The sequence below is a fragment of the Narcine bancroftii genome, chromosome 3 (assembly GCF_036971445.1).
Source record: "Narcine bancroftii isolate sNarBan1 chromosome 3, sNarBan1.hap1, whole genome shotgun sequence".
NCBI classification, from domain to species: Eukaryota; Metazoa; Chordata; class Chondrichthyes; order Torpediniformes; family Narcinidae; genus Narcine; species Narcine bancroftii.
In genome coordinates, this window is record NC_091471.1 from 218483638 (window position 1) to 218509168 (window position 25531).

At 44.6% G+C, this 25531-nt stretch overlaps 1 protein-coding gene across 4 annotated transcripts in view; it reads left to right on the forward strand.

Moving 5' to 3' along the window:
• The first annotated feature begins 206 nt into the window (after positions 1-206).
• Positions 207-25531, forward strand: part of LOC138758133 (zinc finger protein 850-like) — an 86102-nt gene continuing 60777 nt past the window's right edge. The window contains exons 1-2 of one of the 4 annotated variants that reach the window (XR_011354164.1): positions 207-360; positions 19869-20018. The gene's annotated coding sequence lies outside the window, so the exon portion shown is untranslated. The remainder of the gene's footprint in view (positions 361-19868; positions 20019-25531) is intronic. The other 3 variants (XR_011354165.1, XM_069926629.1, XR_011354163.1) reach the window with 3 other exon arrangements.

Consider the following 25531-nt stretch of genomic DNA (forward strand, 5'->3'; position numbering starts at 1 on the left):
TTCCAGTGGTCTCCCACTTTGCTGCTTTATTCCCCCTTGTCCTCATCACCTTTCACTTCTTTGTTCCCGCTCCCCTCACCCTTCGCTGCTTTATTCCCCGTTCCAGTGAACTTTCGCTTCTCATGATGAAGATTCCACCTTGGAGGGAGCCCCTGTTCACAAGTGCAGTGACGCCTTCGGTGATGTCACTTTGTTGATTGACTGCTCCAGGGCTCAGGCCGCTTCGACACGTGACAACTAACCTCCTCTGAAATATGCGTGCTGACGTCACATGGCCCGTGTGCGCCGTTCCCGCAGCAACGGGTTGGTTCATGGAGGAGACCGTGGCCTGGGCCTCGTTGGAGCCGGTGATCCCAGGAGGTGAGTGCAGCCTTGGAAGGAGAGCGAGCGGCCGGAGCCTCGTTCCCCCACAGTCGGGCCTGGGGGTGGGGGCAAGGAACGCGTCTCCTGTCGCACGGGGGAGGGAAATCAGAGAGAAGGGTCCCTGAAAACGCTGTGGGCAGCGAGTGTGTCCGGCTGCAGCACCGGTTTCTTTCCCCCCCCCGCCGGCCGCACGGATAGGTGGGGGCAGCAATTGGACTGACAGGTGGTGGGGGGTGGAGAGACATGGGCAGGGGGCAGACAGGCTCCCACACAGGAGGGATAGGGACGGGACCCCACCACAACTGCGGGCCGGCAGTTGGGGGAGGGACAAGAGTCCCCTATCACCGTCAATGTCTCACTCTTGGGGGGGGGGGGGAGATCCCTTCTCAGGAGAAATAGCAGTATCAGCCAGGAACGTGGCTGCACCACTAGGGCTGCTGCGAAGCCGGGAGGCACTTAGTCCTGGCGACCAGTTACTGGGGGGGGGGAGGGAGGGAGGGAGGGAGGGGGGGGAGGGAGGGGGGGGGGGAGGGGGGGGGGGAGGGGGGGGGAGGGGGGGGGAGGGGGGGGAGGGAGGGGGGGGGAGGGGGGGGAGGGAGGGGGGGGGTTTCCTGTCGACGCACTTGGGTGAGGGACTAAAATCAAGCAGGGGGCCTAGTGCGCAGGCGTGTGACGTCAGTTGGGCGACAGGTTTATAAAGGGCAGGATAAGTTGCCTTGCTTTTCTGTTCATGAGGAGCCAGGAGAGTCGATGCAGTATCTGTGAGTAGCTGTGGTTTAACCATTGATTTATTTAGACATATAGAGGGACTGAGTGGGAGGAGCAAGAGCATTTTTAGTACTTATGAAAAAAGAGACAGCTGGGAGTTGATTTGTGGGAGACAGTAATTGGGTAATTAGATTAATTGGTTGAGGGTCAATAAAAGGAGGGTGAGGTAAAGTAGCAGCCCTGGGAGTGATTGGCACAGGGAAGGAGTGGGGCACTGAGGCTTTGGCTCAAGAGATTTCGGCAAACAGTGGCAGAGGAAGAGCTCCCTGTGAAGTAAGGTTTGGTAAGTCCTTTTTATCTTGAATTACTCTCATTTAAATTGAAGAGCAGGTGATGGAGGCAGGTAGGGTGGTTGAGTGCTCCAATTGCAGGTCCAGGACAGCACAGATGTTCCCTGATTAGGGAACTGGAGTTGCAGCTGGTTGAGTTGGAGATCATAAGGAGGCAGAGACAGTGATAGATTAGGAGGTTATAGGGAGGCAGTCACACCTAACATTCAGGAGTCAGGGAAATGGGTGATGTCACATTTGTGGTCCGAAATGTGGTTAATGAAACATTAAACACAAGTTTATCAGGTAAACTTCTCTGTGGCTTTATTCTCCCGTTTCCTTTGTTCTCCTGCTTGTGTTCTTATCTCTCTCTCATACCACGTGACTTCCGGTACATCTCATACATATTCATTATCATGACATCCCTCCTTTAATCAGAAATAAACTTTACCTTCACTTACCAATATCCCTCGTAAACATACAAACATCGTAACTAATGGTAATACTATAACTCAACTACATAAAATTTACTTCCTACAGCACTCATACATGCACTTTATGATATAAGATTAAAATACTGTCCCAAAGTTCTTATTAAAATTATGGCACAAAGTCTTCGTATCGTTTGGGCGGTTTCCGGTTTCGTTTCGGCCTGCCTGCGATATTGTCGTCGCTTCTCGGTTGTTCACTCTCGGCGTTGGAAATACTGCTCACCACGGCTCGGGTGTTTCTGGCGCTCTAGTCACTTCATCAGGAGTGCTGGTAACTGCCTCTGGAACATCATCAGGTCTCTCAGTTTCAGCATCTCGTATTGGCCTTTCAACCTCTTCACTCGATGTATCTCTGGACTGGTACCTTTTTACACTTGAGACATTTCTCTTATACAGGACTCCAGTCGGAGACTTGACTGTCACCATACTGCCACTTCTGGATACGACAGTATAGGGTTGATGGTAATAAGGTGTGTCTAGCTTACCACCAGTTTCATGCCTCACTAGAACATTATCTCCTGGCATGATGTCTGAGTACTTGGCTCCACGTTTCGAATCTGTGTACAGCTTTGCTGCACCTTTCTTTTCAGCATCGTGGTCGTCTCGGATTTCCTTTATTTCTGGCATTTTTGTGCGGATTTTTCTCCCAAAAAATGCTTCTGCAGAACTTTTTCCAGTGGTTGCATGAGGCGTTGCTCGATAGACAGCCACATAAGATAGCAATGCTTCTCGCCAATTTTGTCCTTCTGCGTGTGCAATCCTCAATCGTTTTTCAATGGACTGATTTTGTCTCTCTACTTCTCCATTGGCTTGCGGCCATTTCGGAGTTATTTTATGATGGTGGATACCTGTGGTTCTCATGTAATCCGTAAATGTCTCTGAAATGAATTGTGGACCATTGTCAGAGTATAATGTAACAGGTAATCCATATCTTGCGAATATCTCTGCTAACGCTTGTATTGTTTTTTCAGTGGTTGTGGACTTCAACACCACGTACTCATAGTATCTGCTGTAGTAATCTATCACTACCATAATTGATTCACCCGTCGGTAAAGGTCCAAGAAAATCAACAGCTACGTCGATCCATGGTCCTGTCGGGAGTTGCGTACTCCGGATCGGTTCTGGCGGATTACTCCTACTTGTGATTTGACATCCATGACAAGTTTTAACAAATTTCTCTGCGTCTTTATCACAACTTGGCCACCATACCTTGGTCTTGAGATTTTGCTTGGTACCAACAATACCTAGGTGTCCTTCATGCGCTAAGGATACGATCTTCGGTCTCAATCTTTGCGGTATCACCAATCTGCAACCTCTCAATACACACTGTCCGATGCAACAAAGTTCGTCTCTAATGGGAATGTAAGCCTTGTGAGTACACTTGTCCCATTGTCCACTCTGTATGCATTCTCTTACTTCCTTGAGTTCTGGATCACGTTCGGATTCTCTCTCGACTTCCTTCGTAGTCACAGCTTTCGGTGTCGCCTGAATAGCTACGAAGTGAACAAAGCTCTCTGTTTCTGTTCCCAATTCTGACTTGGATTGTGGACCACCATCCTTCACCAATCTGGACAGCGGATCAGCAATGTTTGCTTTCCCTGCAATGTGGATTACTTTATATTTGTAGGGTTGTAGTCTGAGTACCCATCTCTCTATTCTGGCACATGGTTTGGATCTAGGTGCATAGATCACCTCTAATGGCTTATGATCTGTGATGAGTTCAAATTCAATGCCGTATAAATATGCATGGAACCTCTCACAGGCCCATACAAGTCCGAGTGCTTCTTTCTCTGTCTGAGAGTATCTTCTTTCCACATCTGATAATGATCTGCTGGCATAGGCAATGATTCTTGGTCCTCCATCATGTATCTGGACCAACACGGCTCCTAAACCAACCGGGCTGGCATCCGCTATGACTTTGGTTGATGCCGCCAGATCGTAATATCCAAGAGTTTTTGCATCTGTCAGGCTTTGCTTCAGCGCTGTGAACGCTTTCTTCTGCTCAGATCCAAAATGAAATGGTACTCCTTTCCTGGTTAGTTTCCTTAGTGGTTCTGCCACTGTAGCGAAATTAGGAATGAACTTTGCACAAAAATTGACCAATCCCAGGAAACTCCTCACCTCTGTTGCGTTCTGAGGTGCACGTGCCTCTTCAATAGCTTTCACCTTGGCCTCTGCAGGGTTTAGTCCTTCCCGTGTAAGTCTGTGTCCCATGAAGTCCATTTCTGACACACCGAACTGGCACTTGTTTCCATTCACGGTAAGGCCTGCCTCCTGTAGTCTAGATAGTACACGCCTCAACCGTTTATCATGCTCTTCCTTCGTTGGTGCATGGACTATGATGTCGTCAGAAATGTTGGCAACTCCAGGAATGCCTTGAATCACTCGATGGATTTCATACTGGTAGATCTCCGAAGCTGCATTAATTCCAAATGATAGTCTCTTGTAACGATACAATCCACAGTGAGTCACAAATGTAGTTACATCTCGGGAACCTGGATCCAGCTCTAATTGATGATAGCCCCATTTCAGATCAATTTTTGAGAATACCTTGCTGGTAGTTAGTTCTTGAAGTATTTCCTCCACTGTTGGTATAGGGTGTCGTTCTCTAATTATAGCTTCATTGGCCATTCTCATGTCAACACATAGTCTTATGTCACCCTTTGGTTTGGGCACAATCACTACGGGACTGACCCATTGTGTCGAATGTTCCACCGGTTCAATAATGTCTTGTACGATCAATTCTTTAATTTTGGCTTCGACTTTCCCACGAAGTCCAAACGGAGTTCGGCGCATTGGTTGTGCCTTGGGTTTGACCGTTTCATCTACCGCTAGCTTCAATTGTCGACCTTTCAGCTTTCCTACTCCTTGGAAGACTGCGGGGAATTCTTGCTTCATATCCTCGTATGACTGAATTGAATTGACACAAGCTCCAATATGAAGTATTGCCAGGTCTTGCGCTGTGCTTCTCAGCAATGGTTCTCCCCTCTTCTATGACCATAAACTCTGCTTCGGTGTACTTATCTCCAGCTTCAACAGTTGCAGTAAAACATCCAATGGTCTGCAATGGCTTGGTTGCTGTGTATGGATACAGTTTCTTGGAACACTTCTTTGAGGTACAGATGATCTTTTTCCTTTTCAACTTCTCCCATAAATGTCGATCAATCACATTACTGTCACTGCCTGAGTCTACAATGATCACTTGGACCTTCTCATGATGTACTTCAGTCAACGTAAATTGGTAACAACTCTGTTCCTCCTGGGTATCATCATCGTCACTGTCTATCTGGCGAATGGTCTCTTTCTTTCCAGGATACTTTCCTTTCCCCCAGGCTTTGCCTTTGGAAGTTGTACTCTTCCTCTTCTGGTCTGCATTGGACTTGCTTTTGCACTTCTTTGCAAAGTGGTCCTTACCTCCACACTTTCTGCAAACTTTGCCTTTGGCCGGGCAATATGGGTCTTTTCCAAAGTGACCTCGGTTTCCACATCGATAACACTCCACGTCCTGTGTCGACGTATGTCTTGGCTGATTATGGCGATGTGAGAGCCTCTTAATTTGCTGGCTTGAGTTGTCTTTCAGGGTCATGGTATGAAATTGCCCCTCAACAGCCTCTAATGCAGCAGCAATGGTTAAAGCATCGGTGAGCTCCAACTCACTCCCTCTTTCCAGTAGACGTCTTCTGAGTTTATCTGATCTGCAGTGCTGTACGACTTGATCCAATAATTGGTTGTCCAAATCAGCTGGCATGTAATTGCATCCAACAGCTAGCTGGCGTAGTCTCGTCACGTACTGAGCAATTGTTTGGCCATCTTCTTGTCTCGTTCTCCGAAACAAATGGCGTTGAAATGTAGCATTCGGTGTCACTACATAGTGTGCATTTAATGCATCTACCGCTTTCCGGTACTCATCCTTTCTTCCAGTATTCAAAAGTGTCTTAAATGTTGCCCGAACTGAGGGTCCCGCAGTGAAAAGAAGTAACGCCCTTCTCTGCGCTTTTTGTTCAACTGTACCGGTATCTAGAAATAGGCCACGACTGTCAGCGTAGGATTCAAATTCTTCCAGCCATGCCTTCCACTTCACACTTACAGTACTTGCCTCACCCGTTGGGTCAAAATAAGCAATTCCACTATGTGTAATAAAGTCACTGTCTGCACCAGCCATGAGGAAATATTTCAGCCCAAAAGTACTGAGACACAGAAAATTCTTATCACCTTGAAGTTGTCTGTAATCCTCTGTAATCTTGTTTAGTCTTTAATTTTCTTCAAGCTTCTTTCATCCTCGTCGCCAATGTCACATTTGTGGCCCGAAATGTGAAGTTAATGAAACATTAAACACAAGTTTATCAGGTAAACTTCTCTGTGGCTTTATTCTCCCGTTTCCTTTGTTCTCCTGCTTGTGTTCTTATCTCTCTCTCTCATACCACGTGACTTCCGGTACATCTCATACATATTCATTATCATGACAGGTGACTGAGAGGAAGAGGGGGGGACTGGTAGTGCTGTGTACTCCTGTGGGTGTTTCCCTCAACAAGTGTGCTGATTTGGATATTGTTGGGGGTAGACGATCTACAGGGGACAAGTCATGGAGATCGGGTCTTTGGCACAGGTGCTGGACCCTTTGCTCAGAAAGGAAGGGGTAAAGAAAAGGGCTCTTGTAGTTGGGGACTCGCTGGTTAAGGGAGATTTGCTGGATGAGATCAGGGCTCTCGGTTGGTATGTTGCCTCCCGGGTGCCAGGGTCAGGGATGTCTCTGATTGAGTCCACAGCATTCTGGAGGGGGAGGGCGAGGGCGAGCAGCCAGAAGTCGTAGTCCACCAATGACATAGAAGTGGGGATGAGCTCCTGAGGAAGGATTACATAGAGTTAGGGAAGAAGTTAAAAAGCAGGACCTCAAGGGTGGCAATCTCTGATTGCTGCCTGTGCCATGTGCTAGTGAAGGTAGAAATAGGAAATTATGGAGGATGAATGTGTGGCTCAGAAGCTGAGGCAGGGGCTTAGATTTCTGGATCATTGGGATCTCTTCTGAGAAATGTCTGACCTGTACAAAAGGGATAGGCTGCACTTGAACTGGAGCGGGACCAATATCCTGGTGCGCAGGTTTGCTCGAGCTGTTGGGGAGGGTTTAAACGAGTTTGGTGGTGGGGTGGGAATCAGAATGAGAGTACAGAGATGAGGGAGGAAGAACACCTAGATTGGAAGGAATTGAAGGGAAAAGAGTGTAAAAATAAATGAAGAAGGTAAAGGTAGATGGTAACAAAAGGAGTATATGTTGAGGACATTCTCTCAAGTGCATATATTTTAATACAAGGAGCATTGTAAATAAGGAAGATGAGCTTAAGGTATAGATAGACACATGGAAATTCGATATTGTGGCCATCAGTGAAACTAGGTTGGCAGTTATATATTTCAGGATTCCATTGTTTTAGGCATGATAAAATGGGGATAAAAGATGGAGGAGTTGCACTGCTTATTAGAGAGAACATTATGGCAGTGATGGGGCAGGATGGTTTGGTGGGATCATCCAGCGAAGCTATTTGGATAGAATTGAAGAATGGCGGAGGAATGAATACATTAATGGGAGTGTATTATAGACCATCGAATGCGCTAAGGGAATTAGAGGAGCAAATTTGTAAAGAGATTGCATTTATGTGTAATACGTAGCAGTTATGGGAGATTTCAACTTTCCGAACATTTACTGGACATCCATACAGTAAGAGGGCTTGGATGGGGTAGAGTTTGTTAGGTGTGTTCAGGAAACTTTTCTTCATCAATATGTAGAAGAACTGACTCAAGAGGGGGCAGTATTGGATCTCTTATTATGGAACGAGATAGGACAGGTGACAGAGGTTTGTGTTGGGGACACCTTGGGTCAAGTGATCACAATACCATTTTAGGCTAGTAATGGAAAACAATAGAGGTGGACCTAAGGTTGAAATTCTTGATTGGAAGAATGCAAATTTCGAGGAGATGAGAAAAGATTTGGAGGGTGTAGATTGGGATGATATTTTCAGGGAAGAATGGAGGAAATTCTGAGAGCACAGAGTTGGTATGACCCCGTGAGGATTAAAGGAAAGGTTGGAAACTGGAGGGAGCCTTGGTTTTCAAGAGATATTGGGAACTTGGTTCGGAGGAAGAAGGATGTACACAATATGTAGAAACAGCAGGGAATAGGTGAATTGCTTGAGGAATATGAGTATGTTTAAAAAAAAAATCAATAAAAATTAGAAAGGTAAAAAGGAGATATGAAGCTGCTTTGGCAGGCAAGGTAAAAATAAATCTAGAGGGTTTCTATCAGTATATTAAAAATAAAAGAATAGTTGAGAATAAAACTGGACCCCTTGAAGATGAGGGGATAGGCTCCATGAGAAGCCTGAAGAGATTGGAGAAACTTTAAACAATTTTTTTTCTTCAGTATTCAGTAAGGAAAAGAATATTGAACCAGATGAAGTGAAGAAATATGGTAGGGGAGGTCATGGATAATATAAGGATTAATGAGGAGGTTAAAAAAAAAAATCAAGGTGGATAAATCAGGATCTGACAAAATATTCCCTAGGACCCTGAGGGAAGTTAGTGAACAAATAGTGGGGGCGTTGACACAAATATTTAAAATGTCACTGGCCACTGGGGAAGTGCCAGAGGACTGGAGGGTAGCTCATGTTGTTCCACTGTTTAAAAAAAGCATCCAAAAGTAAACCTGGTAATTATAGACCTGTAAGTCTGAGGTCGATGGTGGGTAAATTAATGGAAAATGTTTTTAGAGATCGTATATACAACTCTTTGATTCGTAGTAGTCAGCATGGCTTTGTATGTGGTAGATCATGTTTAACAAATCTTGTAGAGTTTTTCGAGGAGGTTACTAAAAAGGTTGATGAGGTGAAGTCAGTGTATATTGTCTCTTTGGACTTTAGTAAAGCTTTTGACAAGGTTCTCCATAAGAAGTTAATAAGGAAGGTATTAATGATGAAGTAGTGAAATGGATTCCACAATGGTTGGATGGGAGATGCCAGAGGGTAGTGGTGGAAAATTGTTTGTTGAATTGGAGGCCGTTGACGAGTGGAGTGCCTCAGGGATTGGTACTGGGTCCACTGCTGTTTGTCATATATATTAACGATCTAGATCACACATGTCAAACTCTGGCCCGTGATATAATTATATTTGGCCCGCAAGATCATATTAAATATATATTAGAGTTGGCCCGCTGGCCGCCGCGCCAGTATAGCACATGCACACTGAAGGTGAAAATGAAGACGCCGGAGGTGAGGAGGGATCTCAGAGTCCTGAATCCCGGGGATCGGAGCGCCGCACTCAGCCCGCCCGGCTCCCGGACACACAGATGCGGCTGGAGTTGGGGACCAACCTCGCTGGGTCTGCGCTTCAGCGGCGACGCTGGACCGAACGTCTCGTTGGCGATGCCTTCCCCCTCGCTCCGTGCGCAGCGGACCCTGCCTCCCGCTCCTTTTGTTGGAGATGAGCCCGGCGCCGTGAGATTGCAGTTTAATACCTCTCCAGCCATGGGAGGGGGGTGGGAGCAACGCGCTCTTCTCAGCCAATTCCTCCACCGCCCTGGACGTCGGCATTTCAACGGGGGGTTCGGGTGCCTTCGTCAGGCGACCGACCTGTTGGTCCAAGACAAGGGGAGAGCGTACAAACTCCACACAGACAGCACCTGAACTCGGGTGAACGTGGAGCTGTGACCCCACATTCCACATCAGGACTGTGTGTAAGATTGGGAGCAGTGAGACGGAAGCTTATTTTGTTCCTGTGATTTAAGCCTTTCTTGGGGTGGGGGGGGGGTCCTTCTCTGACCACTTGCCTAACAATTAACCTAATCAGATGTGGAGTTACCACAATACAACAGTTCTCAACCTTTTTCTTTCCACTCACGTCCCTGTGCCATTGGTGCTCTGTGATTGGTAAGGGATTGCTTAAGGTGGTCTGTGGGTGGAAAGAAAAAGTTTGAAGACCACTGCTTTAATCATCCCTCATTGACTCGTCATGTGCATGGTTTCAGAACGCTAAAGGAAATGGGCCAATGACAATGAAAGAGTTTATCCAAAACTATTATTAAACATTTATTTTAATAAGAAAAAGTTTAACATTACACATGTTGAAAGAAGAGAAAACATGCAGATGTTGTTGAAAATTTTCAATAAATATTTAGTTCGGCCCTCAACTTAGTCCAAGTTTTTAATTTTGGCCCTCCGTGAATTTGAGTTTGACACCCCTGATCTAGATGATAGGGTAGCAAATTGGATTAGTAAATTTGCAGATTTTACAAAGGCTGGTGGTGTTGTGGACAGTGAGGAAGATTATCAAAGCTTACAAGGTGATATAGGACAGTAGGCTGAAAGTTGGCAGATGGAGTTTAATACTGATAAATGTGAGGTACTACATTTTGGTAGGACTAATCAAAATAGATTATACATGTTAAATGGTAGACAATTGAGGAGTGCAGTGGAACAAAGGAGACAACAAGTCATGGCACATAATTTCCTGAAAGTTGAATCACATGTGGATAGGGTGGTGTATGTTTAGTATGTTGGCTTTCATAAATCACTGTATTGAGTACAGGAGTTGAGATGTTATATTGAGGCCAAATTTGGAATGTTGTGTGCAGTTTTGCTTGCTGAATTACAGGAAGCATATAAACAGTATAGAGAGAGTGCAGAGGAGGTTTATGGGTATGTTGCCGGGGTTTCAGGGTTTGAGTTACAGGGAAAGGTTGAGCAGGCTGGGACTTTATTCCTTGGCGCATAGAAGGTTGAGGGTGATTTGATAGAGGTATTCAAAATTATTACGGGGAAAGATAGTCTATGTGAATAGGCTTTTTCTATTGAGAGTGGGGGAGATTCAAACAAGAGAGCATGGATTGAGAGTAACGGAGAAAGTTTCGAGGAAACATGAGGGGGCATTTCTTCGTGCAAAGGGTGGTGGGGTATGGAATGAACTTCTGGCAGAGGTGGTATAAGCAAGATCTATGTTAATATTCAAAGAAAAGTTGGATAGGTATATCCGGGAGAGGTGTGGAGGGTTATGGGCTGAATGTGGGACAAGGTGGGAGATGTTTGGCACAGACTAGTAGGGCTGAACTGGCCTATGTGCTGTATATGGTTGTGTGTGTATGTGTGTGGTGGGGAGGGGGAAGGAAATCCAGGACAGACAGTTGCCTCCTTGGTGCCAGGGTCATGGAATTTTCACAGCAGGCTCAGGGTCTAGTATCCTGGATGGGGAGAAGGAGCAGCCAGAATTGGGGATTCATCATGGTACTGATTACATTGGCAGGAAGAGAGATGAGATACTGTAGATAGTTTTCAGCATATAAAATTAGAAATGCAGTGTTGTCATGTCAGCATGCTATGAACCACTGATTTAGTGAGGTAAGAAATTGGAAAACCTTCCAGTCAAACATGACTGGAAAAAAACAGGTGTGATGGACTACTAGGCTCTCTTTCACAGTAGTTGGGATGTAAACAATAAGGGCAGATCATTGTGGTCCTTCGTAACAATGATTTTGGCAACGTAAACAAGATGAGATTGTTCAAAGAAAAATTTGAGGCTTGGGTAGTAAGTTGAAAGACCTTGAGTCTTCTGATCTAAGGTTTACTCCATGTGTCACAGAGCAGCAAGTAATTGAAAGATGATGGTGGCTGAGGAACTGGTGCAGGGTGGGGGCAGTGGGCCTGAAGTGGAGGAGCACCCAGATTCCATCAAGGAGATGTGCTGGGGCTGGCCTGGCAGGTGGGTTTCACCCAAAGCAGTTGTCTTGCAAAGGGGAAGGTTGTGGCTGATAAATCGATTAAAGGACGCGGGTTGAGTGGACAAGAGAATTGGAGGCAAGTCAGGGTGGTGTTGGGCCTGCAACTGTTCACAGTATACATAAATGTTCTGGAGGAGAGGACAGAGTGTAGTGTATCAAAATTTGCTGATGACACAAAATTGAGTGGAAAAGCAAGTTGGAGAGGCTGCAGAGAGATACAGATTGGTTAAGTGAGGGACCAAGGGTCTGGCAGATGGTAAACGTGAGGTATGAGGTTATCCACTTTGGAAAGAAAAATAGAAAATCAAATAATTTAAATACAAGCAATTGCAGCATGCTGCCATGCAGAAGGACTTGGGAGTTACAGGTACATGATCCTTTATCTGGAATCTAAAATCCGGAAAGCTCCAAAATCCGACAAGTGGGGAGAGACCAGCAGCGCGTGGGGGGGGGGGAGGGAGAAAAAGAGCAATGGCAGCGTGACTGGAAGGGGGTGGGGGTGGATACGGTAGCACAATTCGTGTGGGTTTAAATCTGGCTTTCCGAAATTTGGAACACACTGTCCCCCAAGGGTTCCGATTAAAGGATTGTGTACCTGTAATTGTGCATGATAATTTAATCAACATGTATAGGATCATAATAATAAACAGTAGTAAATAACCATAATAAAATGTTAACAAATATATGCTGAAAATATATATATAAAAAAAAACCCTTCCCCCCCACCCCCCAAATGTAATCTAATCCCATAACTAAAATACATAATACCATTAATGCCTGATAATTAATTTAGATTGCATTAGATGACACTCAAAGATCCCAGAAATATCATAAAATTGTTATTCTTTCAGAGAAAGCTTCACTGGTCAGGTGAATTTTTAAAAAATTATAATTTTAACCTCACAATTCTAGCATACGGGCTCCAAACTTGTAGAAATATTTACCCCTCAAATTAATTTTTTTCTAAAGGAATACAATTTTGAATCTTAGCATGCCATCTATAATACTAAAGAAATATCAGATTTCTGTAGTACAATGATACATTTCCTTGCTTTTACTAAAGCTAACAACAAATTTTAATTGAGAATCTGACAGCAATAATTTAGAAGTAACACTTTCAAAATTTCCTAACAACAATAATTCGGGATTTAGCAGAAAAGTTACTCATTGCAAAAATTTACTAACAGAAACCCAAAGAGAATTAACCTTCAATCAAGACCATATGGAATGAAAAAAGTTCAAATTTCTTTTTCACGTCTAAAACATTGGTTCGATAAATTTGATTTCCATCTACTCAATTTCTGAGATGTAATATACAATTGATGTAAAGAAAAATTTATAGAGTAATCTATCTTTGATACTTTTCAGTTTCTAATATTTCTCAATCTCAAAGTATGTCATCTTTCAAGGGAAGTTAGCCTCGATATTCTGAATTGTATCTTATTCATCCAAATAAATCAAACTTCGTAATTGCAGCTGTAAATAGTTTTAATTTGTCGTTGATAAAAACGAATAAACATGTTCATAGCTTCGCACTTCATAACAGAGTAAACTAAAGCATGTTGTAAATGATAACAAATATCAACTTCAAACAAATATAAATGAATTAAAATGATAATAAATGAATAATAATAAATTCAAAGAAAAGTTTCTTAAGGGCTCGCGTCTCTTCCATGGTCATTCCAAGAATGAAAAGAGAACTCCCGGTCCACTCGGATATTATGACATCATAGCAATTACGGTAATTCTACGTAAACAATTAATCCTTTGTGGCGGCACACCACCAGGCAGGCGAATCGGCCCGGCTTGTAATCCACGCGACGAGGCAGCTGGCCAAAATGGCACCGTCGGGGATTTCCCCTTCTCAGCACAGGGCTCAGAAGCCCACGCTGAGGGACCACGTGACGCCTGGGTGACGTCAACGCCCCCCAACGCAGTTCTCAGCCAGGTCTGGGCTGGGAGAACAAGTCCAGCCCAGCAGCCTGCAATAAATTAGTTCTGCTCACTTAGATCAACCTGTCTGGTTGTGTGTTCTTTCAGTAGCAGTGTAGCTGCCACTACAATTGTTGATCCCGACTGGTTCAAACATCTTTGAACCCGTGATGAGCGAACCTGGGATCAGTGCTATAGCCGTCAAGCTGCCTGAATTCTGGGTTCAGGAGCCGGAGACCTGGTTCGGCCACGCGGAGGCTCAGTTTCACCTCCGCCAAATTTCATCCGACACGACCAAATTCTGCCATGTGGTCGCCGCCCTGGACCAGGCCACTGCCAAATGTGTGCTGCACCTCGTTCAGCACCCACCCGCCGAAGACAAATACGAGACCATCAAGCGAGTGCTCACCGGATCCCTCTGACTATCCAGGCGCCAACGTGCCACTCGGATGCTGCACCTCAACGCCCTGGGGGACAGGTCCCTGATGGACGAGATGCTCATGCATTTCACACCAACTGCCCACTCTTCAAGCGCATTTTCCTCGACCATCTGCCCAAGGACATCCGGCCGTTATTGGCCCAAGAGAGCTTTACCAACCCGAGGAAGGTCACTCAGAAGGCCCAAGAGCTATGGCTCGAGCATTTCCTGGAGGGGTCAGTGGTCCAGCAGGTTCCAAGGAATGGGCATGACCATGCCAAACCCGCCTCTAGCACTGCGGTAGAGCATCCGGCCCCTGCAGGGGCCACCAAGAGCATAACCAGGGGCACGGCATCCACTCCAGGCCTCCTGCTTCTACCACCAGCACTGGGGAGCCAAGGCTCGGAAGTGTCGTCAGCCCTGCTTGTTCCAGGGAAACGAGCAGGCCGGCCGCTGTTAATGGCAGCAGCGGCTGGCTAAGGACACAGCCTCCTCTACCTGTGGGACTCAGTCAGCGGCCAGCAGTTCCTCGTTGACACTGGGGCCCAGATCAGTGTCATCATGGCCATGGGCATCGAGTCCAGGAACCGACCTCGAGGACCTCCCCTCCGTGCGGCCAACGCAAGAGTTCCGGACGTATGGAGACAAGACAGTCCACTTCCAGATGGACCGACTAAAGTTCTCATGGAAGTTCACCGTCTCGTCCATTCCGATCGCCATCCTGGGTGCTGACTTCCTCCTCGCCCATAGGCTTCCTGTGGACATTCAGGTTAGGCACCTGGTGGAAGCCCGTACTTTCCAGGCCATTCGCCTGAACGCCTCCCGCACAGAGCAGCCTCAGATGGCCACGATCAGCATGCCCAGAGACGAGTTCTAGCGAATCCTGGATGAGTTTCTGACCCTCCTCAAGCCACAGTTTTCAGCTGCCTCACCATGCCACTGGATGTTCCACCACATCCCCACACAGGGCCCACCGGTTCACACCAAGGCACGCCAGCTTCCGCCTGACAAGCTCCAGGTGGCGAAGGAAAAGTTTTCGCATCTGTTGGAGCTGGGGAACATTCGGCTGTCCGACAGCCCGTGGGCCTCACCGCTCCACTTGGTCCCGAAAGCCTCCCACAGCTGGCGCCCCTATGGAGACTATCGATGGCTCAACAAGGCGACAGTTCCTGACCGTTATCTCATCCCTTGCGTCCAGGACTTTATGGCCAACCTGCATGATGCGAGGGTTTTCTCAAAGGTTGACCTGGTGCATGGGTATCACCAAATCCCAGTGCACCCTGAGGACATACCCAAGACAGCCATCATCACTCCCTTCGGCTTGTTCGAATTCCTTCGCATGCCGATCGGGCTCAAGAACGCCGCTCAGACCTTCCAGTGCCTCATGGACTCAGTGGGAGAGACCTGGATTTTGTCTTAATTTACTTGGACGGCATTCTCATTGCCAGCAGGGATCGGGAGCAACACAAAGCCCACCTGCATCTTCTCCCAGCTGGCCGACTTCAGCTCATCATTAACCCAGCTTGGGAAAGAGTCCATGCAGTTCCTGTGCCATACCATCACGGCCGAGGGAGCCACGCCCACCACTACGAAGGTTGCTGCTATCAAGGAGTTCCCACGTCCGGACAATCTCAAGGGGCTGAAGGAGTTCGCGGGTATGATCAACTTCTACAACCGATCCATCCCGGGAGCTATACGCATCATGCAGCTGCTATTTGCACTCATCGCAGCAAAGCACAAATCGCTCACCTGGACTTCAGAGGCCTGCAGTGCATTCGAGTCCACCAAGGACTCCCTCGCGAAGGCCATCATGCTCACACACCGACCTGCATATGGTGCTCTCCGTTGTTGCCTCTGCCACAGATGTCGGCGCCGTCCTGGAGCAGCAGGTGAACGGACAATGGAAGCCGCTGGCATTCTTCAGCCGGCTTCTTCACCCACCAGAATGCAAGTATAGTGCTTTTGACTGTGAGTTACTGAGCATGTACCTGGTGGTGCAGCATTTCCGCTATTTCTTGAGGGGAGGACTTTTACCATCTTCACTAACCACAAACCCCTCACCCACGCATTCATGATGGTGAAGGACCCCTGGTCGACCCGCCAGAAGCGTCACCTCTCCTTCATGTCGGAGTTTACCACTGACATTCGGCACAAAGCGGGGAAGGACAATGTGGTCACTGGTGCACTCTCGCGACCAGCCATCTGCGTGCTAACGTCCAGCTTCGACTTCCATTACAGGCATGCGGTTCCAAGACCTCCTATCTCTGAGCAGCGGAAGCACCGTCCTGTGCGATGTCTCCGCGGGCACCCCGTGGCCAGTGGTTCCCCAGCAGTGGCACAGGCAAGTCTTTCATCACATCCATGACCTTTTGCACCCGTCCATCAGGTCTACGGTCCAGATGTTGGCAGAGCGGTTCTTCCGGCACGAGCTGCGGAAGCAGATTGTGGGCTGGGCCAGAACATGCATCCATTGCCAAATGTCCAAGGTACACAGGGCGCCCATGCAAGATTTCGAGCACGTCCAGGAACGGTTCAACCGCATTCATGTGGTCATAGTCGGGCCCTTACCCGTTTCCTGGGGCAACAGTTACCTGTTCATGGGGGTGGACTGCACCACTCATTGGCCCGAGGAAATCTCGATGCTGTACCCCTCCACAGACTCCTGCTCCCGAACGCTGTTGCATGGTTGGGTCGCTCAGTTCGACATTCCGAATCACCTCGCCTGCGATCAGGGCGCCCAGTTCACCTTTGCACTCTGGGCACAGCTTGCCAACAAGTTGGGGATCGAGCTACATCGCACCATGGCCTATCACCCGCAGGCCAATGGGCTAGTCGAGCATCTACACCGCCACCTTAAGTTGGCACTTGTGGCCTGCCTCGCCGGTCCCGACTGGGTGGACGAACTGCCTTGGGTGCTCCTGGCCTCCACTCCACGCCCAAGGAGGATCTGCAGGCGTCATCAGCTGAGCTGGTCTACGGTGCACCGCTGGCACTTTCTGGTGAGTTCATCAATGCACCTCACAACCCCCAGTGGTCGCCGCACGAGCTACTTCCCCACCTCTGGACCCACTTGGACTCTTTCGCACCCCCACCGCCGCCCAGACACAGTACACGGTCATCTCACATCCCCACCGAGCTGCTTTCTGCAGAGTACGTTTTTATTCAGCGAGGCCTGCCCGCGGCACCTCTGCAGAGACCTTACGAGGGGCCATACAAGGTTGTTCAGGGTCTACATTCACACTGGACATTGGCAGCAGGCGGGAACTGTTTACTGTGGACAGGCTGAAGCGAACGCACCTCGACCCCACCGAACCAGTGATTGTGGTCCAGCCCAAGAAGCGAGGCCGCCCAGCTGAAAAGGACATTGGTGCTGGTTCTGGGGGGGTCTGTGTGGCGGCACACCACTAGGCAGGCAAGCTGGCCCCACTTGTAATCCACGCGGCAGGGCAGCCAGCCAAAATGGCGCCGTCGGGGGTTTTCCCATCTATTAGAATCCCATGCTGGGGGACCACGTGACGCCTGGGTGACGTCAGCATCCCCCAGTGCAGTTCTCAGCCAGGTCTGGGCTGGGAGTACAAGTCCAGCCCAGCAGCCTGCAATAAATCAGTTCTGTTCACTGAGCTCAACCTTTCTGGTTGTGTGTTCTTTCAGTAGCAGTGTAGCTGCTGCTACACCTTAAAGGAAAAGTACAAAAAACAAAACCATAAATTATAGACACGTTTTAAACTCTACAATATTATTAGACATAACTTCTTTACATAAATTTTTCCAGTCCTGCTGATCTATTATCGTGTGTAGATCTTGTTCCCACCTTTCTTTTGAATTAAACAGAACTACTTTAGGTATTCTTGTAACAAAATATACACAATTGAAATAAAAATATTTTTAGACATTCCATCAACTATAGTTTGCTCCATTTGAAAGATCTTTTGAAACCATTTCAGATCCTAATTTCTCTCAACTGAAAATAATGTATTGTGAGGAATATCATTTAATTATTAATTGATCAAAAGATATCAATCTATCATTATAACAATTTCCCAGTTTTAAAATTCTTTTATTATTCCACATTTTTTAAACTTTTGAAAAAATGAATAAAGGATTAATTAATGTCTTTTTTAATGAAAGATTTCCATCAATTTCTAACTTAACTTTATTCCAAATATTAAGAAAATGTTTTAATATCAGAGCATCTTTATCTGTTGTTATAGATTTTGGCTCCCATTTATAAATTAAACTCCTCTGGTATAGTTTCTCCTATCTTATTTAATTCAATATCCATTTTAATTTTAACAAACGTGGAAACTAGAAATCTTAATTGTGCTGCCTTAAAATATTTTTTTTAATTAGAATGTTGTAATCCCCCTTGTTCATATTTCTATGTTAACTTTTCTAATGACTTTCTTACCATGTTCCCAATTAGTAATTTCCTAATTTATTTAAATCTTGAAAAAAAATTGAGTTATAGATATAGGCAAAGTTCGAAACAAATATTAAATTCTTGGAAAAATATTCATTTTAATACAATTAACTCTCTCAATTAATAGATAAATTTACCCATCTCTTTAAATCTTCATCTATCTTTTTAAATATTGGAATATAATTTAATTTGTATAAATGTTTCAAATTACTATCAATATGTATACCTAAGTATTTAATCTTGTCTGTCCATTTAAATTGAACTTCTTGTTGACATTGTGAATAGTGTCATTTTACCAATTCCAATACTTCACTTTTATCCAGGAGATTTTCCTATATTTTAACAACTGACTATAAAGTCTTGGTAGTGATGATTGTCGTTGAGTTAAACAAACTAATGTGTCATCAGCAAATAAACTAATATTATGTTCAAACTGATTTATCTCAAACCCTTTCAACTGTCAGTCATCTCGCACTTTTGTGCAAGAGGCTCTATAGCTAAAGCAAACAAAGCTGATAATAAAGGACATCCCTGCCTACTAGATCTAGTTAAGTTAAAAGATTGAGATATTTGTCCATTTGTTATCACCTTAGTTTTAGGATTTCTATATAATGCCTTAATTCAATTTATAACATTTACACCAAAGCCAAATTTACTTAAAACCTTAAACTTAAAAGTTAAAAATCCCATTCTAACCTGTCAAAAGCTTTTTCTGCATCTAAAGCTTCTATAACACTTAAAATCTTTTTTTCTGCACTAAATTAATTATACTTAATAACCTTACTATATTTTCCAAAGTTTGTCAATTTTTAACAAAGCCTGTCTGGTCCATATTTATCAATTCAGGAAGATACTCATTAATCCTATTTGCTAATACTTTGCAATAATTTTGTAATAGACATTCAATAAAGATAAAGGTCTATATGAAACTGGTTTTAATGGATCTCTGTCTTTTTTAGGAATAACTAATTATTGCAGTGGACAAGTTTCTGGAAGATAGTGTTCAAAACTTGTTTTATGACTTTCATAAATAATGGAATCAATGTCTTTAATTTTTTAATAAAATTCAACTGGAAACCCATCTTCTCCTGGAGATTTATTGTTTTGTAAACTACTAAGTGCATCATAGACCTCTTGTTCAGTAAAAGGACGATCTAAATAATCTTTACCTTGATCAAAATTTGATAATCACCATTGTGACAAATATTCATCTATAGCCTCCTTATGTAATGATTCAAATGTATAATAACTTTTCTTAAAATTCCTTAAATACGTCATTAATATTTCCAGTAGTTTCTGTCTTTATTGGGATTTCCAGCATCTGCTGTTTTCTTTTTGCCTGATAATTGGAGCCTGAGGTCAAGGCCTAAACTGAAGTGGGGTCGGTTTGTACTTGGTGGAGTTGAGGAGGATGAGAGGTGATTTGATAGGCTTCTCTTGTGGTTTTCAGATTGATGTGGAGAGATGGAGAAGGTGCTGATTGCATCAAACGAGCTGGTCCTTGCCATCTGCCTTTCCCATGTGGGTCTGTGACCCGACTTGTGAGCCTGATAGTTCGTTAACTGTGAACCTTCGTGTCTTCTTGCCTGGCGGGCTAACAGTGAGTGTTTGTCAGAATCAGTTTTACTAACATGAGCATGTGTCATGAAATTTGTTGTTATGCTGAGCAGTATTGTGCATTATAGGTGTAAAATTCCTATAAATTGGGGTTCTCTAAATATAATACTAGAACCACAGAACATACAGCACAGAAAATAGGGCATTTGGCCCATCTAGTCTGTGCCATGGTATAATTAGCACCGTTTCACTGACCTGTACCCAATCCATGGCACTCCATTCCAGACCATAGCCCTCCATTCCACTCCCATCCATGCGCATGCCCACATTTTTTTCAAATAAGCCCATATTCATCACTTCAGCTGGCAGCTCATTTCAAACTTCCACTACTCTGTTTGAACATTCCCCCAAATGTTCTCCCTAAACTTTTCCCTTTTCACCCCTAACCTGTGTCCTCTGGCTTGAATCTCACCTCAGTGGAAACAGCATACTTGCATTTACTCTGTCTATACCTTTCATAATTTTGTATACCTCTATTAAATTTCTCTTTCTTCTACGCTCAAGGAATAGTCCATACCTGTGTAACCTTCCCTTTAACTCAGTTCCTAAAGTCCCAGCAACATTGATATTCCCAGATCCTTGTGTTCTACCTCACTTCTCAGTGCCCTACCATTTACCATCTATGTACTAACTTGGTTTGTTATTTCAAAATGCAATACCTCAGACTTGTCTGTATTAAATTCCATCTGCCATTTTTCAGCTCATTTTTCTAGCTGCTCCAGAACTCTTTGCAAGCTTTTAAAACCTTTGCTGTTCACAGCGTCTCTAATCTTAGTGTCATCTGCAAACTTGCTAATCCTATTTATCACGTTATCATCCCGATCACTGATCGAGATGACAAACAACAATGGTCCCAGCATTAATTCCTGAGGTACGCCAATAGTCGCAGGCCTCCAGTCTGAGGAGCAATCGTCCACTACCACTCTCTGGCTTCTCCTGTATTGCCAATGTCAAATGCAGTTTACAACCTCACTTTGAATACCAACCATATGAACCCTCCTGACTAACCTCCCATGTAGGATCTTGTTGAAGACCTTACTAATGTCCATGTAGACAACATCTACAGCCTTTCCTTCAACACTCTTGATAACCTCTTTGAAAAACTCTGATTGGTTTACTATGCAAAAAGCCATGTTGACTATCCCTAATCAGTACCTGGCAATCCACATACCTGTACATCTGATCTCTGAGAACATCTTCCAATAATTTACCTTCTGACATCAGGCTTACTGACCTATAATTTCCTGGGTTACTATTGGAGCCTTTTTTAAACAATAGGACACCTCATCTGTGGCTAAGGACAGGGCCATTGCAATTTCTACACTAATGTTCCTCAAGGTGTGAGGGAATTTCATCTTGCTGGGCCTTGGGGATTTGTCCACTCTCATTTTCTTTTGAGAATGCAAGCACTTCTTTAATCTGTATTGGTTCCATAACTTTACTGCTTGTTTTCCTTACATCCCAAGTCTCTGCTAGGTTCCTGAATAAATACATGCAACAAAAACCATTTCAGATCTCCCCCATCTCTTCTGGCTTCATGCATTACTGACCACTCTGATCCTCAAAGGCACCAATTTTACATAATTATATATTTGCTCTTAATACACCTCTAGAATCCTTCAGTATTTTCCTTCATATTGTCTGCCAAAATAACCTCGTGTCTTCTGTTAGCACTCCTGATTTTCCTCTTGTTTTGTATGCATTTTTATACCTCATTTGCTCCTGTTGCCTATTCCTGCGATATGCCTCTCATCCTCTTAACCAGATCCCCACTATCCCCTAGAAACCAAGGTTCCCTAAGCCTGTTGACTTGCCTTTAATCCTGACAGGAGCGTACAAACTGTACTTTCAAAATGTTGCCTTTGAAGGCCTTCCACTTACTGAACACATCTTTGCCAGAAAGCAACAACCCAATCCATGCTTTCTAGATCCTTTCTCATTTCCTCAAAATAATCCTTTCTTCAATTTAGAATCTTAATCCGTGGACTAATGAAAAATAAATAACCAGTGTAAAAGAGAGAAAAAAGTGAGGTACTGTCTTCAGGTTCATTGTCCGTTCAGAAATCTGATGGCGGAGGGAAGCCTTTTTTGTACTGTTGGGTGTGCGTCTTCAGGCTCCTGTACCTCTTTCCTAACCGTAGCAGTGAGAAAAGAGCATGGCCTGGGTAGTGAGGGTCCATGAAGTTTGAGGCTACTCTCTTGAGACACCGCCTCTTTAAGATGCCCTTAATGGAATTGACTAATGCCCATGGGCATTGGCTGAGTTCACAACTTTTTGCAGCCTTTTCTTGTCCTGTGCCTTGGCGGACAGTGATGCGACCTGACAGAATGCTGTCCGTGGAACACTTGTAGAAATTTTCAAGAGCCTTTGGTTACAGACCAAACTTTCACAATATATAGACACTAGTGAGCCATCTACATGATTGCATCCACTTGATGGCCCAGGATAGATCTTCAGAGATGTTGACAGCCAGGAATTTTTGAAGTTCTTTTACACGTTCCACTACTGACATTTGGATGAGGACTAGTTTGTGTTCTCCTGCCTTCCCTTTCCTGAAGCCCACAATCAATTCCTTAGTTTTGCGAACATTAAGCGGTTTTCCATCAAGAACATTGCACTCAACTAGCTGATCGATCTCACTCCTGTCAGTGCTTCACTCCCCTGCCCCTGCCTCAGAATTAACATTGCTGTGTTCAGACTCCTCCTTGGCCCTCGTCTCCTCATTCTCTATAACCTCACCCAGTCCTGTAATCCTCTAAAATTTCTTCTCTCCCCCCCCCCCCCCCACCAATCCGTGACCCTATTTTGCATCCCTGCATCTTTTCAGAATGAAGCCTGTGACCAGTGATGTGCTGCAGGGATTGATGCTGGAACCTCTCTTGCTTGTCAGATATATTAATGATTTCCATGAGAATGCAGGTGGCAGGATCAGTAAGTTTGCGGAGGACATCACAGTAGGTGATAGAGTGAATGGAGAAGAAGTTTGTTTCAGGTTACAACAGGAGAGCGATCAACTGGGAAAGTGGACAAAGGAATAGCAGATGCAATTTAACTTGGACCAATGCGATGTGATGCATTTTGGGAAGTGAAACCAGGGCATGAGTGTTGTGGAGCAGAGAGACTTTGGGGGAACAAGTACACAGTTCTCTGACAGTGATTAAGAAGGTAGATAGCATGCTTGCCTTCATTTGCCGAAGCATTGAGTACAGAAGTTGGTAAGTGATGTTCCTCTTGTCCAAAATGGTTGTTGGAACAAACCTGGAATGTGATGTGCAGTTCTGGTTGTTGCACTGCAGGAACGATGTGATTTAACTGGGCAGTGTACAGGAAATATTCACAAAGATGGTGCCAGGGATTGGAGGGTATGAGTTACAAGGAGAGATTAGACTGGCTGTCTCCTGGTTTCCCTCAAGAGAAAGAGGCAGAGGGGTGACAGAACATTAAATCAAACAGCGATATGGTTGATAGACAGGATCTGTCTCGCATGGTAGGAGTGTGTGAAACTGGAGGGAATGGGTTGAAGGTGAGAGGGAAGAGGTTTAAAGGGGACCTGAGGTGTAAATGTTTCACACATAGTAGTTGGTGTATGGAATGAGCTGGCAGATGAGGTGGTGGAGGAAGGAACAGTCACAAAATTTCAGAGGTATCAGGACAGGTGGAACCACAGAACCATAGAACATTGCAGCACAGAAACGGCCCCCTTCATCTGTGCCAAAAAAAAAATTTGCCTAGTCCCACTGACCTGCACCTAGTTCATAGCCCTCCATACCTCTCCCATCCATGTACATGTCCAAATTCTTCTTGAATGTTAAAATTGAGCCCACATTCACCACTTCACCTGGCCACTCGTTCCACATTGCCACCACTTTGTGAAGAAGTTTCCCCTCATGTTCCCCTCTGGTTTGCATCTCACTTATCCTAAGAGGAAAAAGCCTATCTTCATTTAATTTGTCTGTTCCCCCTCATAATTTTAAATACCTCTATCAAATTTCTCCTCATTCTTCTGTGCTCCAGGGAATGAAGTCCTAACCTGTTAAAGTCAGCCATTGCTGTGAATAAAGAATACAGCAGAGAACCACAGAACCAGTTTAAAAATACAGTTTATTATTTCAACTGCAGTGATGCTAGCAGGAGTGAGGAAGTACAAGAAAGAGTTCACTCAGCTTACACAAGTTTCAGACGTGATTTATATACTAAACTGGGACCAACATGTGGCTCTCTGAGCTTCTTGGCTCAAGATGCTCACTAATTGGCACAAATTGTTGAACTCAATATTTGGTTCTGTCAGCTTTTTTTTGATAGCTAAGTTCATGAGAAACTCTCTGTTCCTGTCTTTCTGTCACAATGAAATATTGTCAGCTGCAGTCTATTTCAAAGATACTTTTGAAGACTGTTATTGTTTAACTATATTTCTGTGTGTAATAAAATGTTACAGTTGAATAATGTCTTTTAATTGTGGTGTTGCAGCTTTGTGACTAATATGACATCTTTCCTTATCAACAGAAATATACTTTCAATTCATGTGAGGCATAACTTTCTAGTCAGCTATTTAGCTAAAGTCCTTATTAAGCTCTTTATTAAAACAGCAAGAGCCCCAGAATTCTCAATATTCCCTCCTTTTATCATTTTCATGATAACAACTGAAAGAACTGTGGAGGATACTTGGACAGTATAGAAACAGTATATCTATAAGCGTAGCTAGGAGCATAATAAAACTTTCTTTTCCAGCCACTGGTTCTATCCAGTGTCAAAGCATTGTGTAAACGGGTAAGCTTATTTTTTCAATTTCCCGTGACTCTAAGCCCGTTTCATGAGTGAATACTGATGGGGGAAAAAATGCATTTAAGATCTGCCCTATCTCTCTTGGCTCCAAACAAAGCCAACCATTCTGATTTTCAATGGGACTAATTTTGTCCCTTATTATCCTTTTGCTCTTATAGCTGCAGAAACCCTTAGGATTTTCCTTCACATTGCCTGCCAAAGCAACCTCATCTTCTTTTAATCTTGATTTCTTTCTTGTTTTTTTTAATGCTCCCCAAGTATCTCATTTGCTCCATATTGGCTATACCTGCTATACACTCCTCTTCCAAACCAGGTCCCCAATATCCCTCGGAAACCAAGGTTTCCTATGCCTGCTAACCTTGCTTTTAATCCAGACTGGAATATACAAATTCTGTACTCTCAAAATTTCACCTTTAAAACACTTCCACTTGCCAGAAAATCACATCCATGCATCCTAAATCCTTTCTCATTTCTTCAAAATTGGACTTTCTCCAATTTAAAATCTCAATCCTAGACCCATAACTATTCTTCCATTATGATCACTGAACCCAAAATGGTCCACTACACATACTTCTGTCACCTGTCCTGTCTCATTCCCTAATAGAAGATCCAGTATTGCACTCTCTCTAGTTGGTACCTCTATATATTGATTTAGAAAACTTTCCTGAACAAATTTCACAAACTATAAGCTATCCGGCTCTTATAATTTGGTG